At 42.9% G+C, this 13,824-nt stretch overlaps 1 protein-coding gene across 4 annotated transcripts in view; it reads left to right on the forward strand.

Moving 5' to 3' along the window:
• Positions 1-13,824, forward strand: part of ADAMTS9 (ADAM metallopeptidase with thrombospondin type 1 motif 9) — a 139,645-nt gene that overhangs the window by 78,321 nt on the left and 47,500 nt on the right. The gene's annotated exons all lie outside the window — the stretch shown is intronic.

The following is a 13,824-nucleotide window of genomic DNA, read 5'->3' on the forward strand; positions in this document are numbered from 1 at the left end:
AAGGTATTGCATAGTTGTTTATCTGGGTGCCTGTGTTGTATGTCAATGATGAAGACCAAAGGGGATGCTTTTAACAGTGGCTTCTTGCATTTCAGAGTAACCTTACAACAGCAGATGGTTTTGATTTAAAAGTTCTGTGTTACTTGTCCCAAGCCCTTTTGATTGGACGGCATAAACATATTCATAAGCTCATTGCGCAATGCTTCTTAACCTCCAGCAGAAAGATGGGGGGAGGGGGAAACCCCCAACATTAACCACCCCTAAGAGATTGTCAAAATACCTAAAATCCCTCCCAGTCACAAAGCCACAAGTGGGTAACAAAATAGAGATCTGGAGCATTTTTGTTTCCATAGGTCAGTGTTGCCATGTTGGTGTGAGAAGCTACATGAACACAATCTGTTGCCAGGATGGGGGAACCTGTGGCCATCAATATGTTATTGGACTACAGTTCCCATCATCCCTGATGATTAGCTGTGCTCATGGAAGTTGGAGTCCAGCAGCGATTTTGAGAGCCACAGGCTCCCCACTCCTGATCTTCAGAAATTCAGGTATGCCTGAGAACAGTTGCTCACTTTAGAATTCCTCACGTACACCACTGTCTGAAGAATCAAACACGTAGCATCCATCTTTGATCCATAGATTGGAAACTCTTGGACAAGATGCTCAAAAGGACCACTTCTCCTTAAGTTTCCCCATCTGCTCCTCATTGCTGCTGCCTATCCACTTGCCTTGTCCCTCTGAACGCTGCCATAAAATGGTTGCACAGATATTTTTTTAGGTACATTTCCCAGGCCCACTGTAGAGAGGAGAGGGAAGCGGAAGATAGACCTTTATTACAGCTGCCCTTGTCTCACAGGTTCCACCAAAGGGGTTAGGCAGCCTTTTGTTTCCTTCTTCTTCCACAATGAACTTCCCCACAACAGAGATTCTGCTTCTTCACAAGCATCCCATGGGTGCCGATTCTCAAGAAACCACTGCAGCTTGGAATGTAGGCATGGGTGAATGTGAGTTGACAGAAGGAACTCATCCCACCTTCTCCTGGGCTCTTGAAGCCCATGTAAGTTTAATTCCCTGCCTCCAGCCATGTGAGTTTAAGACGGTGGAAAATAATGGCTGGATAGGAAACCATTTCAAAGTCTCATTCAAATCAGCCTCCAAATATCATTATTGTGGTATAATGTAATTTAAAGGGTTTGGGTTTTTTAAAAATCCTAATCTGACTCTAAAGCACTTTATATAAAAGAAGCTCCTTTTCATCCAATATATGAACTTCCAAAACTGCCATAGTCTTATTGCTGGAATAGTCCTTCCTTTGTTCCGTCCTTCCCTGCTGTTTCTATGGAGAGTTCTGTGTCCATTTTTCACTTTCATACCTCAGCAAACAATGTCAATAGCCGCACATTTGCTCAAGTTGTATGTCTATGGTGCTTTTTTATCATTACAAGGGACAGTGCTATAAAACACTTTCATCCAAGGTGCTGCTGTAGCCCTTTCTATGTTGAGGGGGCAGAGTTGGTGCTAAATGCAAATGTGCTCTGTGTGGCTAGGCATCTGCATGCCTTGGACTTCCTCCCCAAACCAGGGGTGGCCAACATGACGGTCCTCCAGATGTTGACTGCATCTCCCATCATGCCTCTCTCCATTGACCATGCTGGCCTGGGCTGATGGGAGTTGTAGTCCACAGCTCCTGGAGGCACAGTGTGGGCTACTCTAGCCCAAAACTATGTACCAAAGACTGCTGTTGACACTGGATTACACTTGCTTTGAACATTAACAGCAACAAAAACAAAGGTATGACATTGAGACTGTTTTGGTGTATGATTCATATGCATTCTGGCAATTTCCTCCTTCAGCAGCAGGCCCTGCAGAAACTTCTAGACCCATTCCATTGGAGTTCTTTCTCACCATAGTAAGACTTCCCACTGAATTTATAATACAGGCTTCAGTCAACCTCCTTCACTGGCGGTATTTAAGCAGAGGTTGGATGGCCATCTGTCAAGGATGAGTTAGCTGAGACTCCTGCATTGCAGGGGGTTGGTCTAGATGACCCTTTGGGTCTCTTCCAGCTCTACAGTTCTATGATTCTCTGATTCCTTAACTAGGCAGGCCACAGTTCCCATTATGTTGTTTTAAAAAGAATCAGGGAAGCACTTCCAAAAGTAAGCATACTTCTATCTCTCTCTGTGTGTGTTTGTGTGTATAGGATAAACCCAAATGATATTTTCATCTTTTTTATATATAAACAGCTCTGAGAACTAGACATCTAAACATCTAAATTGTTGGTACAAAGTGTAGTTAAATGTAGTGCTGCAGTTTTTTTTTAAACAACAACACTGCTAGTGTTGTCTGCTAGCTTGCCATAAAAATGTAATCAACGTAGTTTATAAAGTCTCGTGCACAGCGCATGGCTTAACGTGCACAAATGAAGGCTTGCCAGATCCTGAAATGGACAAGACTCTGTGGTGCAGAAGTAACATGTGCCCTAAGTTGCATATCTGTGTCCTCTTGCTCTATCTTGCCACGCACACAGAGCACAATACAACTGCAATCTCTTGGCCCATTCTCTTCTGCTGCCCACTCACCATGCAAGGTCCGAAGGTGAAAAGGCAGGTAGTATCAGAACTGAACTACGTTCTGGGTGTGCTGCTCAATGCAAAAGTAGTTCCAGGTTCAGATCTCCCCCCCCCTCCACTCTTTTGAAATGATGCATGGAACACTAGACTGTCCTCCTGTTCTTAACACAAATGGTCTTTGGCTCTTCAGTGGGGAGTCTTGTGATCCGAGCATTCAGAGTTCCTTATTAAATTCCAGCCATCCGCCCAGATGAAAAATTCCCCCAGAGAAAAAGTCTGCAGGGCTGAGCCACTTTATTTGCAAATCATGATTTATTTTTTTTAAAGAGAGGGAGAGTGTGAAAAGAGTACATAAATTTCACACAAACTTACTTTAAGCTGCTTACAGTTTAGATGGCCGATGATACAAATGGTGCTGAATGAAGACAAAACTAAAACACTGATAAATGAGCTTAAACTAAGATTTCTCGCTTCACCTGAAAAATTCAACCGATGATGTTTGTCTACCTCGTTTTGAGACCATGTGCTACTGCTGTAGGTAGTAGAGGACAAAAAGAAGTTGTCTTTTTGTTTCATGTTGCCACACACTTTCTCCTGGCTCTGACATTTATCACCACCTTTCTGCTGTAAATGTTTCTACTTCATCTGCCCCAGATGGAGTGTTGCTTCCATGTTTTTGGACACTTTTGAAACAAGAGTATAGTATTGACTGAAGCTTTTTTTTCTTCAGCAGAATGGATCTCTTTATGTATTTATGTTAATGAAGTGTATTTATTTTTCAACTATTGTTATTTAATTTTATAAAAACGTCGCATTGCATTTACAATGTTTGAATGCTGGGCAAAGGAGACAGAGAAATTAAAAGTAGAATGTAATCATCAATACGTTTCGCAGAATGATTTCTTGGCTTTGATAATCATAGAGTCATGAGGCGTATTTATTTACTGAACACAAGATCGATAGGCCTGCTGCAGCGGAACTGATCCCTTATATAATGAAGTAATATAAACATGAATTTGCATGCAAAGGCTAAGTGTTCAAAAGACCACTATACTGTATAGCCTCATGGCAGGTTCATTCAAGCTGACAGAATGCAGAGCTAGTGTGGTGTCATGGTTAAAAAACTGAGGGCCGGATTCAGCTAAGTAGGTGCCAGTGACAGCCCACACAACAAGTCCCATTGCACAATGGGACCTCTTCCTCTCTTTCTTCCCTCTCGCTCCCCCACAATCCACTCTGGGAGTTTGGAGGAGCCCCCAGAACCTTGTGTGAGGGGAAGATAGTGGAGAGTGTTCCCTCTGGCCGAAATATTTGTGCTGGCATAACAATCTGATTATTATTATTTTATTATTATTATTTATTGAATTTATATACCGCCCTATACCTGGAGGGAGGTACAACGTTTAATTTCTCTCCAAACTTTGGGCTTCAGATTCTGTCTCGTCGATGAAGGCACTTACACAAACCACTGTCTCTCCTCCATTTGTGGTAATAGTACTGACCCCCCCCCCACTGGGTTGTTGCGCCGATTACTGTTCTAACATATGTGCTAATGTCAAAGGCTGTGAACACTCAAAAGTGGCGGCACAAGTCGCGTCCATGTGCCCCACCCCAAACCTCTCCATCCATTTTGGCATTGAACAGGAAGGTCGGAAGAAGGCTTCTAAGTGCGTTCATCCGGGCGTGCTTAGAAGCTTTCCTCCAATTGTCAAGAGAATCTTGTGTTATCAGACCTCTATTTGTGTTCAGCTGAATGTGCATAGAGATCTCCTTCCAGGTGAATGGAGAAAAACTCAAAGTTGGCAGATGGGGGCATCTTCATGGCCTCTATTCATGTTCGCATTCCCATAACACTCGAAAACTATGTTTGTGTTAAAAGTATTATCAGTTCATTCCAGCCAATGGACATCGTTTGCATGGGAATGCAAACAATCCACACAATCCACATTGATCCCAATGCAAAAAGTTTCTGGCCTGGTTTTTTGGCAAGTGCTTTAGCAGCCAGGGTATGCCTTTTGAGACCCAATAAATTGAACGTAGGCTATGGGCTGTGTATTGTGGCCCATTTGCGGGTATGAACACCATCTGGTTTTGCTGGCTATGATTAACACAGGAGCTGCAGCAGGAAGACAGACCCCCCAGGCCATTTCTGGCAGGCTGTGTGCAACTTGATGGGTCGCAAATTGTGCATGCCCGAGATCACAGCTTGAGTAGAGGCACTTATACTAGCTCTTGTACAGTTGTACCTTGGCTCCCAAACGCCTTGGGAGTCGAACATTCTGGCTCCCAAACGACTGAAAACCGGAAGTGAGTGTTCCAGTTTTCAAACTTCCGATGGGGCTTCCGCAACTTCCGATTGGCTGCAGGAGCTTCCTGCACCCAATCAGAAGCCGCGCTTTGGAAATCAAACATTTCGGAAGTTGAACGGACTTCCGGAACGGATTCTGTTCGACTTCTGAGGTACGACTGTATTGTTGATCTTTATTCCTTTCCAAGAAAGTAAGAAATAGAGATCCACAGTAGCTAACAGGACCAGTGATCAGGGATAATGGGAATTGTAGTCCCAAAACAGCTGGAGGGCCAAGTTTGGCCACCACTGCACTACTGAATACCAGTTGCTGGAAACCACAGGAGTGTAGAGTGTTTGAGGGCTTCCTGCTTGAAGGATTCCCACAGGTGTCTGGGGACTGTGAGAACAGGACTAGATAGACCCCTGGCCTGATCAAGCAGACTCTTCTTAGTTCTTAAATATTTGTCTATTGCTCCATCTCCGTGTCTGTGCTTAAAGGATATAGAATGAGCAAGTTCCCACCAGCCCCATATATTTGTATCTGTTTTAATTGATCCATGGAACAGAGTATAGATTTGATCTTTGAGCAGCATTGCCAGTGAATATCTTGCAAATAACTGAATATACCTTCCTGCATAAATTGATGGGACTGGGGCGAGGTTTCAATTTTGATTATGGTGTTTTTTATGGTTTTTTGGCTTCCCTGTTATCTCTCCTGTGGGATATGAGTCAAAAGCACAGAGACTGTTGTGTCAGACATGGTAATGTTGGAAGGATCCCAGAGCAGCCATGCAGAGAGCCCTGCAAATATTCTTCATATTTCTGTTTGGGTGACTTAAAATAAGGTGTCGCTGGTAGAACTTAATCTGTAATAGACGGAGGCAATTTTTTCTCCAGTGTGTTGCTCATAAATTTGTCAATGCTGGCTGAAGACCCAGAGGGCATACCTTAAGTGGCAGGTAATTGACATACACTGCATATCATTCACAGTAGGTTGGCAGGAACCAAACTTCAACTGAGAGATAAACCGAACTGACTGAATCATGTTCTCACTTGGAAAATTGTTAACTTGAGTCAGCTCTTGGTATACTGAACATCCTTATCAGGAAGTGACTTCCTTTAAAAGCTGTTGGACTTCTTGCCAGTTAAACCATGTTTAGCATTGACTCTTAAACTGACAGTGCTGAGTATATTCACTTGGTAGCATTCAACCAAATCAGTGGGAATTAGAGACACTTTGTACTAGAGATTAAAAGGACTAAAAACAGAAATGGAAAAAAACCCCTGGGTTTTCCCTGGGTCATCCTTGCACCCCCGTTCTTTATATCTCTATTTGTACATGACCATTTTTGATCAGTTTACGTGGCCAGGTCCCATCTGCACCAGAAAGCAGCAGGGACCAAATGCCATGAGCAAAAGCTCATAGTTATTTACCACAACACTGCCTCCTGAGGAACTGAAAAGTACCAACGTTATCAAACCATTCCACATCATTCCCGTACACAAACATTACCTGTAGAACCTGATCACATAGAAGCAGTGGCAAATCTATATTTAGTAGTTATTCTTATTTTGATGAAATTAGTCCATCGGGCATGCCTGATTCGTTTAGAACAATATGTGTTCTATGCAATATGTGTTCATGCGCATAGCACTGAGTGTCACAGCTGCTTTCAGCATGCTAAATCGAACTTGTGTGTCAGCCCTTACTTCCTGTATGCGTAGGATTATAGTCTTAACACTCAGCCAGAAAAGACAGGACGGAATTCGTTTTATTTACTTGCTTCTTTGTTAGGAAGAACATAGGAAGCGGTCTTAGGCCATTGGTCCTTCTAAATCATTACTGTGCACATCGGTTAGCAGCATCTTTCACACGCGACTCTTTCCTAACTCTGCCTGGAAATGCTGGGGGGGGGGGAGTCTAATTTGGGACTTTCGCTCCTGCTGAAAACTGCTCTGTAGTTAAGCTGTGGTTCTCATTCGGCCTCATTACACCCAAGATGCAATGGCTGTTAGCACAGCGTTGTTGCTTTTTCCTGTTCTAGTGAGCAAAGCACTGCCGTCTGTTTTTCTTTTGCTGAGAATCTTAAGTTATTCCGCAGTCCGATTTTTATCTCCAAAAATGCATCCAAGCATGCATTTCCCATCTACCACAATTTTTATTTTATTTTTTGCAAGCAAAAAAAAAAGCAATGTATACATATGGCTGCCATTTATCAAGACACATTTCACTGAGGAATTGGCTCCCAGATACAAAGTATTCCACATGACACAGCTTTAAATAATTTATTGAATGCTTAAATGAATCAGAACTTTGAAGTGAGTTCACATATTGTTTCTACCTGAGGGCCTATGAGTGGTGCTTGATTCCCTATGCCACTCAGGTTCCTTCCATCTCACATTACAGTATTCCTTTGTACGGCTGTGGCATCAGCAAGGATTTACAAATGTCATCCTTTGTCTCTTGCCCAAGCTTAACATAGCAACATTAGTCATATTCAACATTAAGTCTTTATGGACCATCAATGGACTTGGTACTTAAGTATTTCTACTCTGTGGCTCTTTTCTGATTATGACTTTGTTGGATATTGCCCTCATTGAATATATTTGTTTATGAACCCATTTTCCATTTAGGGAAAAGCAAGTAAATGCAATTACTGTTAACAAAAGTTCTGTACGTCCAAGGTTAACACCACAGCCTGAGAGAGATTCATGTTTGTCCTTAACATGCTTGAACTCAACATTTCTTTGCCCAGGCAGAGGGCCTTCTCAGTAGTGGCACCCTCCCTGTGGAACGCTCTCCCTTCAGATGCCAAGGAGATAAAGAATTACACAACTTTTAAAAGACATCTGAAGTATTGGGAGGTTTTTAATGCTTGATGTTTCTATTATGTTCTTAGATATGCTGTAAGCCACCCACCCAGAGTGGCTGGGGAAACCCAGCCAGATGGACAGGGTATTATTATCATTATTACTATATAATGGATGACTCTGTCCCTCTAATCACCTGTGGGTGTACATCTGAATAGGTCGTGTAAGTTAGGCCATACAGGCAGTTCTTTTTTTTTCTTTTTTGTTAAAAGTGAGGTGCTTGTACTCATTGATAAAAGTGTTGTGGATGCCAGCACAAAATGACCGCCATGGGCAGCAAAAAAAACAGAGAGGTGCCAGTACTCTATATTGGTGAGTAGTGTCACACTCAAAAAACCCCTCCTATGTAGAGAGATAAGTTGTCCCTGGGAACCAGGACTGGAAATGAAGCTCCTGCTTGTAGACTTTTATAGACTGTGGCAAGTATCACATGCTTGGGCTTCAATGTATTAAGAGAACATGCAGATCTAGGACTGGGCTTGCCCATGAGTTGGCCTGAGGCAGTTGCCTCAGGTGTCAGAATCCTATGAGGTGGCAGCCCGCCCGCCGCCACCAGAGAAGTGAGGAGAAGCTTCCAGCGAAATCTTGTGGAACTCTTGTGATAGCTCTGTGAGATCTCATGAGAGATCCACAGAGTATTGCCAGAAGCTGCAGCAGGCATGTGACCCCGGAAAGCATGGTTTTGGTGGGGATGGCACCTCCCCGTTTCTCCTCAGGTGGCGAGACAGGACAGGCTGCCCCTGTGCAGATCCACTCTGAAGCATTGGCAAGAGAGCGAGAGAGTCCTAACGCATAGTGGAGGTTCGCGTGGCATGGGCCTGAGCAGCCCCAGTGAAATAAGAATGTTGGGACTATATATTTCCAATGGTTATATGACGCCCGCAGAGGTCATAGCTATACCTACCAATAGATTTGCAATTCTTTTTCTAACACTGGCAAATAGGAAGCTGTCTTTATTGAGTCGGGCCATTGCTCCATTGAGCTCTGAATTTTCCAATCTTCCTGGCAGCGGCTCTAGTTGGGTCTCAAGCATTCCTGGCTTTGCAATCCGATATCCTTCAATTGCAAATGCCAGGGGCTGAACCTAAAGATTTTAACCTGCCTCTTTTTAAAAGCTGTTTGCCCTAGTGAGCCCTACAGCTTGGTAGTTTATCCTCACTAGCAGTTTAGTGAACAACCTCAAGTGTTTGTATGGGGACATAAATTGCCCTTCATCTTTTATATTCAGTTCCTTTCCTAATAATTCTGCACATCATGTTTTGAATTTCTCAGTGCCATAAACCGAGGGCCTGATCCAAGAACGGAAGCAGTTTGCAGCTGCCGTCCTTGGGCATAATGATGGCTGCATATACAGTGGTACCTTGGGTTACATATGCTTCAGGTTACAGACTCCGCTAACCCAGAAATAGTGCTTCAGGTTAAGAACTTTGCTTCACGATGACAACAGAAATCGGGCTCCGGCGGTAGCAGCAGGAGGCCCCATTAGCTAAAGTGGTGCTTCAGGTTAAGAACAGTTTTATGTTAAGAACGGACCTCCGGAACGAATTAAATACTTAACCCGAGATACCACTGTATGCGAGAAATACCTGAATATGCTAGAGTGCTGCAGACATGGACTGGCAAGCCCTGAAGGGGCCACTCTGATGATTGCCCTCTTCCCAGGGGACCAGAAAGAGAGCAGGAACAAAATTATTTTCTAACACTACTTCATAAGCTGAAACTCCTTTACTCCCTAGGTAATTTTTTCATTCTACAATAGCGCCAGTGTCTGGAGGCATTGCTTACACATTCTTTCAACACATTGCTCTTGGTCTCTCTTCATTTTTATTTCTGTATGGGTTTCCTGCACTAAAATGCCCATGAGAATTAGACAATTTTCTCTTTCCTTCTTCCAGAGAGCTCCTAAGTCTGCAATCTAACCCTGTTACTGGTGCCTAGTAATTTGGTGCATAACTACCCAGTTTCTCTTCTACTTCGAAATGCATTAGGGAGAGAGTCCTCAAGCGAGGAAGGCATAATTGCTGAGTGCGTTTAACTTCGATTTAGCAGAAACCTATAAAGTAAGTGCTTTACCGGTTTGCTTTTAAAAAAAATAATAAATCTTGATATCCCTTTTCCTAACAAGATGGGCATCCTGTGGAAGTATGGGACTAGTACTTGTCAGGCCTTCATGAATATCTGTTATAAAGATCTTCAGCTGGTTTGCAAAATGCGGAAGTGTATGCAATTTTTCCAAAGGGTCTGGCTGTCATCAAACATACTGGTAAATTTGAAGTTTGCATAAGTAGCAGTGTTAGTTATGCAAATCTGGAGGAGAAGGGAGAATAGCAGATACAAATTGGAGTGTGATGTTGCCTAGAAGAATGTTATTTAAGTTATTCCATTGACGCCATACAATGTCTTGACTCCATAAAGATCCTGCTACCAGAGAATGTGAGGGGATAGCAAAGAAAACGTGGCCATGGCAACTTCTGTTTAAGGATACAAAAGGATGCCATGTTGTTTCGTTGGAAGAAATCCAAAAGCCGCAGTAGGATACTTAATAGCATGTGGCTCTACTGTGGCTTTTCTAGTTAAGGAAACATCTGTCTTCCCCCAAAGTACTGATTCTACAGGTAGTGATTTAATAACATGTTCCCTTATAGGAGCCCTACATGGTTGATGAAATGTCTAGTCTTTGAGCTGGAATGGCTACAGCAAATTCTAAAAACCTGTCCAGATTTTTACCCCCGTTAAGGATTGAATATGTACGTATGATGGGTGGAATTCAATGTCGCACTGTGTCAGACCTTGTGCCTGCACAAGCATTGCAGCTTCTCAAATGAAACAATCCCCTCTGGGGTTTCTCCCATCCCCCAATTTCAGCGAGAAGGGTAAGGAAGTGGGAGGGAGGGTTTGGTTGTTGTTTTTGTTGTTTTAGCTATTCATTTGTGCTTTTACCTTGTATTTTTATCCTGTATTTTACCCTGAGACCTTGTGGTGAAGGGTGCTATAAAAATAAAATAAAACAGTCCCATGGTGCAAGTGGGAGCACTGTCAGGGTCCATTAAATGAATTGTGTCTTATGTCTTTAAACGTATAGGACTCTGTGATGTAGAAGTATATGTGCTCCAAGCTCATGAATTTTCACAGCGCACTATTGGAAGTAGATTCGTTTTAACTGATACACTATAAATAATGCACCGGAAGCAAATTCTTCAGAAATAAATGTTGAGCTAGCTGGTATTGAGGGGAAACTACAACTAATGATCCGTCCTGTTCAGCAAACTTGCTGTCTGATTCCGGCACCCCGTGGCCCAGATTATAATAGCTGGAAGAAGAAGGTCCTGATGAATGAGTTGAACAATACGACTCTTAAGGCTTGTAATATTGTCCAACTCTACAATCTATGATTCTTTAACAGTGCACAATTCTCTGTTTTGTGATTAGGGCAAAGTACTTAACCTAATATGGGTATCATAATCTCCAGTAAACAGCTATCACTTCTGTTGGTAAGAACAGAATTTGGTTTATGATGTAATGTGCAATATTTGATTTATTTAAAACCAAATAAATATTTGTATGGTTTTACATGGTTTATTCTGTCCTCAGAGCACTTGATAGAATTTGGCTTACTGATTTAGTTTGCTGGCTTCTTTTCCTCCTGATCGGGTGCCAGAACATGGAGCTGTTCCATGTCTGAGAGCACAACTAATGCAGATAAGCAAATAAGTTGCTAACAGTTGGTCCAATTTGTACAGGAGCAAATGGTTTCAGACAATACAAAGCTTCTTGGTATTTAGCTAGACATGAAGGGGCAGCTAACACAGGTGGAGTTTTTGGTAAGTTGGACTCGTGTGGTCCAGCTGGGACATATTCACTCGCATCCCAATCTTGGTTTGCAGCCAGTGAAGTCAGTCCCCAGAGCAGATTTGGAAGGGGGAAGAAGGGAAGGGGAAGTTCCATTGCATGAACAGAAGTTATTCCACTCATTCAATGAGTTCATTGGGCTCAGCCCTTTGTATACAGTTCCACTTGTGTTCAAAATTCAGGCCAGCTTTGCCCACGTATCTTTAAAAACCAAGGTCAAAATGCAGGTCTTCCAGTCAAAATGCTTGTTAAATTATCTCTAAGGCAGCACTGTATGCAGAGCTCTTCATAGTTTTTAAAAGTTGCTTTGTTTTATTTGGAGGGGGGGAAAGTTCATGTGAACAGATCTTCAGAAGCTGCACTCTTAAGGGATCTCAGCATAATGTTATAAAGCTGATTTGTTAAACACCATTGTGCGTTCAAACCAGGATGCTTTGTTTGAATGCAATATTAAGTCAAAACTTTTCAAAGGTGAAACTAAATTCTATCAAAATCCTCTTTCCAGCGATGCGGGAGGAGGAGAGGGAAGCAAATGAACCCAAGACTATCCTTGAGCTTGTTGGGACTCATCCAAAATCATGGTTTTGAATTTCTCATGAATACAACCACAGGCTTCATGTTAGGAGTAGCACAGTTGTAGCAGAAAGATCACTTAATATCTGTCACCATAGTTAACTTGGCCTAATATTATGTTTTCAAGGTACAGCGGTGGGGATCCTTTTTTCGGCCTGGTGAAACAAATCTTTATTTCTCTGACCTCCTCGGACCAATTTTGATAGGTGGCTGGGACAACCAGCTGGTAAATTATCTGACACCACATAACGGGAGGTGATTGACACATTTCAAAGTGCCAAGCATAGGGCTTGTAAAGGAAAGAGCAGTGACTGGAGTAAACAAGGCTATCTAGAAATGAATTAGAAATGCCTTTGAAAAAAATAAAATAAAAATAGGTTGCAAAAGCTAGGTGAATGTTAAAAATGTGGGGGGAAATAGCAGACCTGAAAAATGCAGTGCTCTTTAAATTTGCAAGTCAAATGTGTGAACACTCTTTCCATGTCATCAACATGAATTTAAGCACATGGAAGAACTTGAATTGGCATTTGTGTGACTGTTCCCTTGTTTTCAGAGGTTGCTAAAGAGACCCCGTGAATGGGGCCCACACGACTGGTGAATGAACGAAGTATATCCAGGGAAATAGCAACTCATTTAGGAGCAAGCAAAAATCTGGTGTATATCAAAACTGATTTGTCTCACAGGGTTGTGATTCTAACCAAAAGAGCTCTAGCAATATAACAAGCTGCCTTGGGAAGTTAAGGAAAAAATTAGACTAGCATAGTTCAAACATGCTTTTGAATATAAACTAACTTAGAACAGAATTCTGCTGCTCATGACTTCCTTCTAGCGCCCAACAACTAGGAGTGTTCCTGGATCCAGCTTGCATTTTGCAGGGCAAGGAATGGGTATTTTTAATTGCCTTGACAGGACAGCTAAACTCCACCAAATTTCTGGCACGTATTATTCATGCATTGACAGCTTCACGAATTGACTACTGCACATACTATAAATTATCTACTAAAATTAACGCCTGCCCCCCTCTCCGTAAATGGTACCTGGGAACCTGTCACACTGATGCCCCAGCATTATAGTATTCCAGGTTAAATTCAAGTTTCTGGTTTTTGAGCTGTGATCTCTATTTGGCTTGAGTCCAGCATCCATACCTTGTCACTTATCGCAGGGGTGAGGAACCTCTGCTCTGCGGACCAGTCTTGGGACTGCCAGGCCTTTCCTGCCAAACCACACCCTCCTGCCCATCAGCTGGCATCATGGAGACATCAGCTGATGGGCAGGACGACAATGCTTAATCCGCACTTGACTGCATGCCTGCGCTCAGCATGGAACAGAACCACACAGCCATGGCAACAGGATTTAATCTCAGCTGATGGTCAGTGATTAAATCCTGCTCAGATGCACTGTAGCTCATTTGCTTCTGTTGCAACCAGGTGGCAGAAGAGTCTCTTCCACCTTCCCCCCTGCTGCCTCCTGTGTTCTTGCACAGAAGGAGCACACAAGCTGCTTCAGACAATGCTTCTGAGAAGCAGTCTAAGACATCTCCCAACCATGGGGGTTGCTTTGAGGAGCTTCTCAAAAGCACTCTTTGAAGCCGCTGATGCAACAGGACAGCCATCCTGCTAAGCACTGGGCTCTCCTGCACAACCAAACTCATCTCTTAGCTGGACCCCG

Source organism: Podarcis melisellensis (assembly GCF_964234715.1).
Source record: "Podarcis melisellensis genome assembly, chromosome: 2".
Classification (NCBI taxonomy): domain Eukaryota; kingdom Metazoa; phylum Chordata; class Lepidosauria; order Squamata; family Lacertidae; genus Podarcis; species Podarcis melisellensis.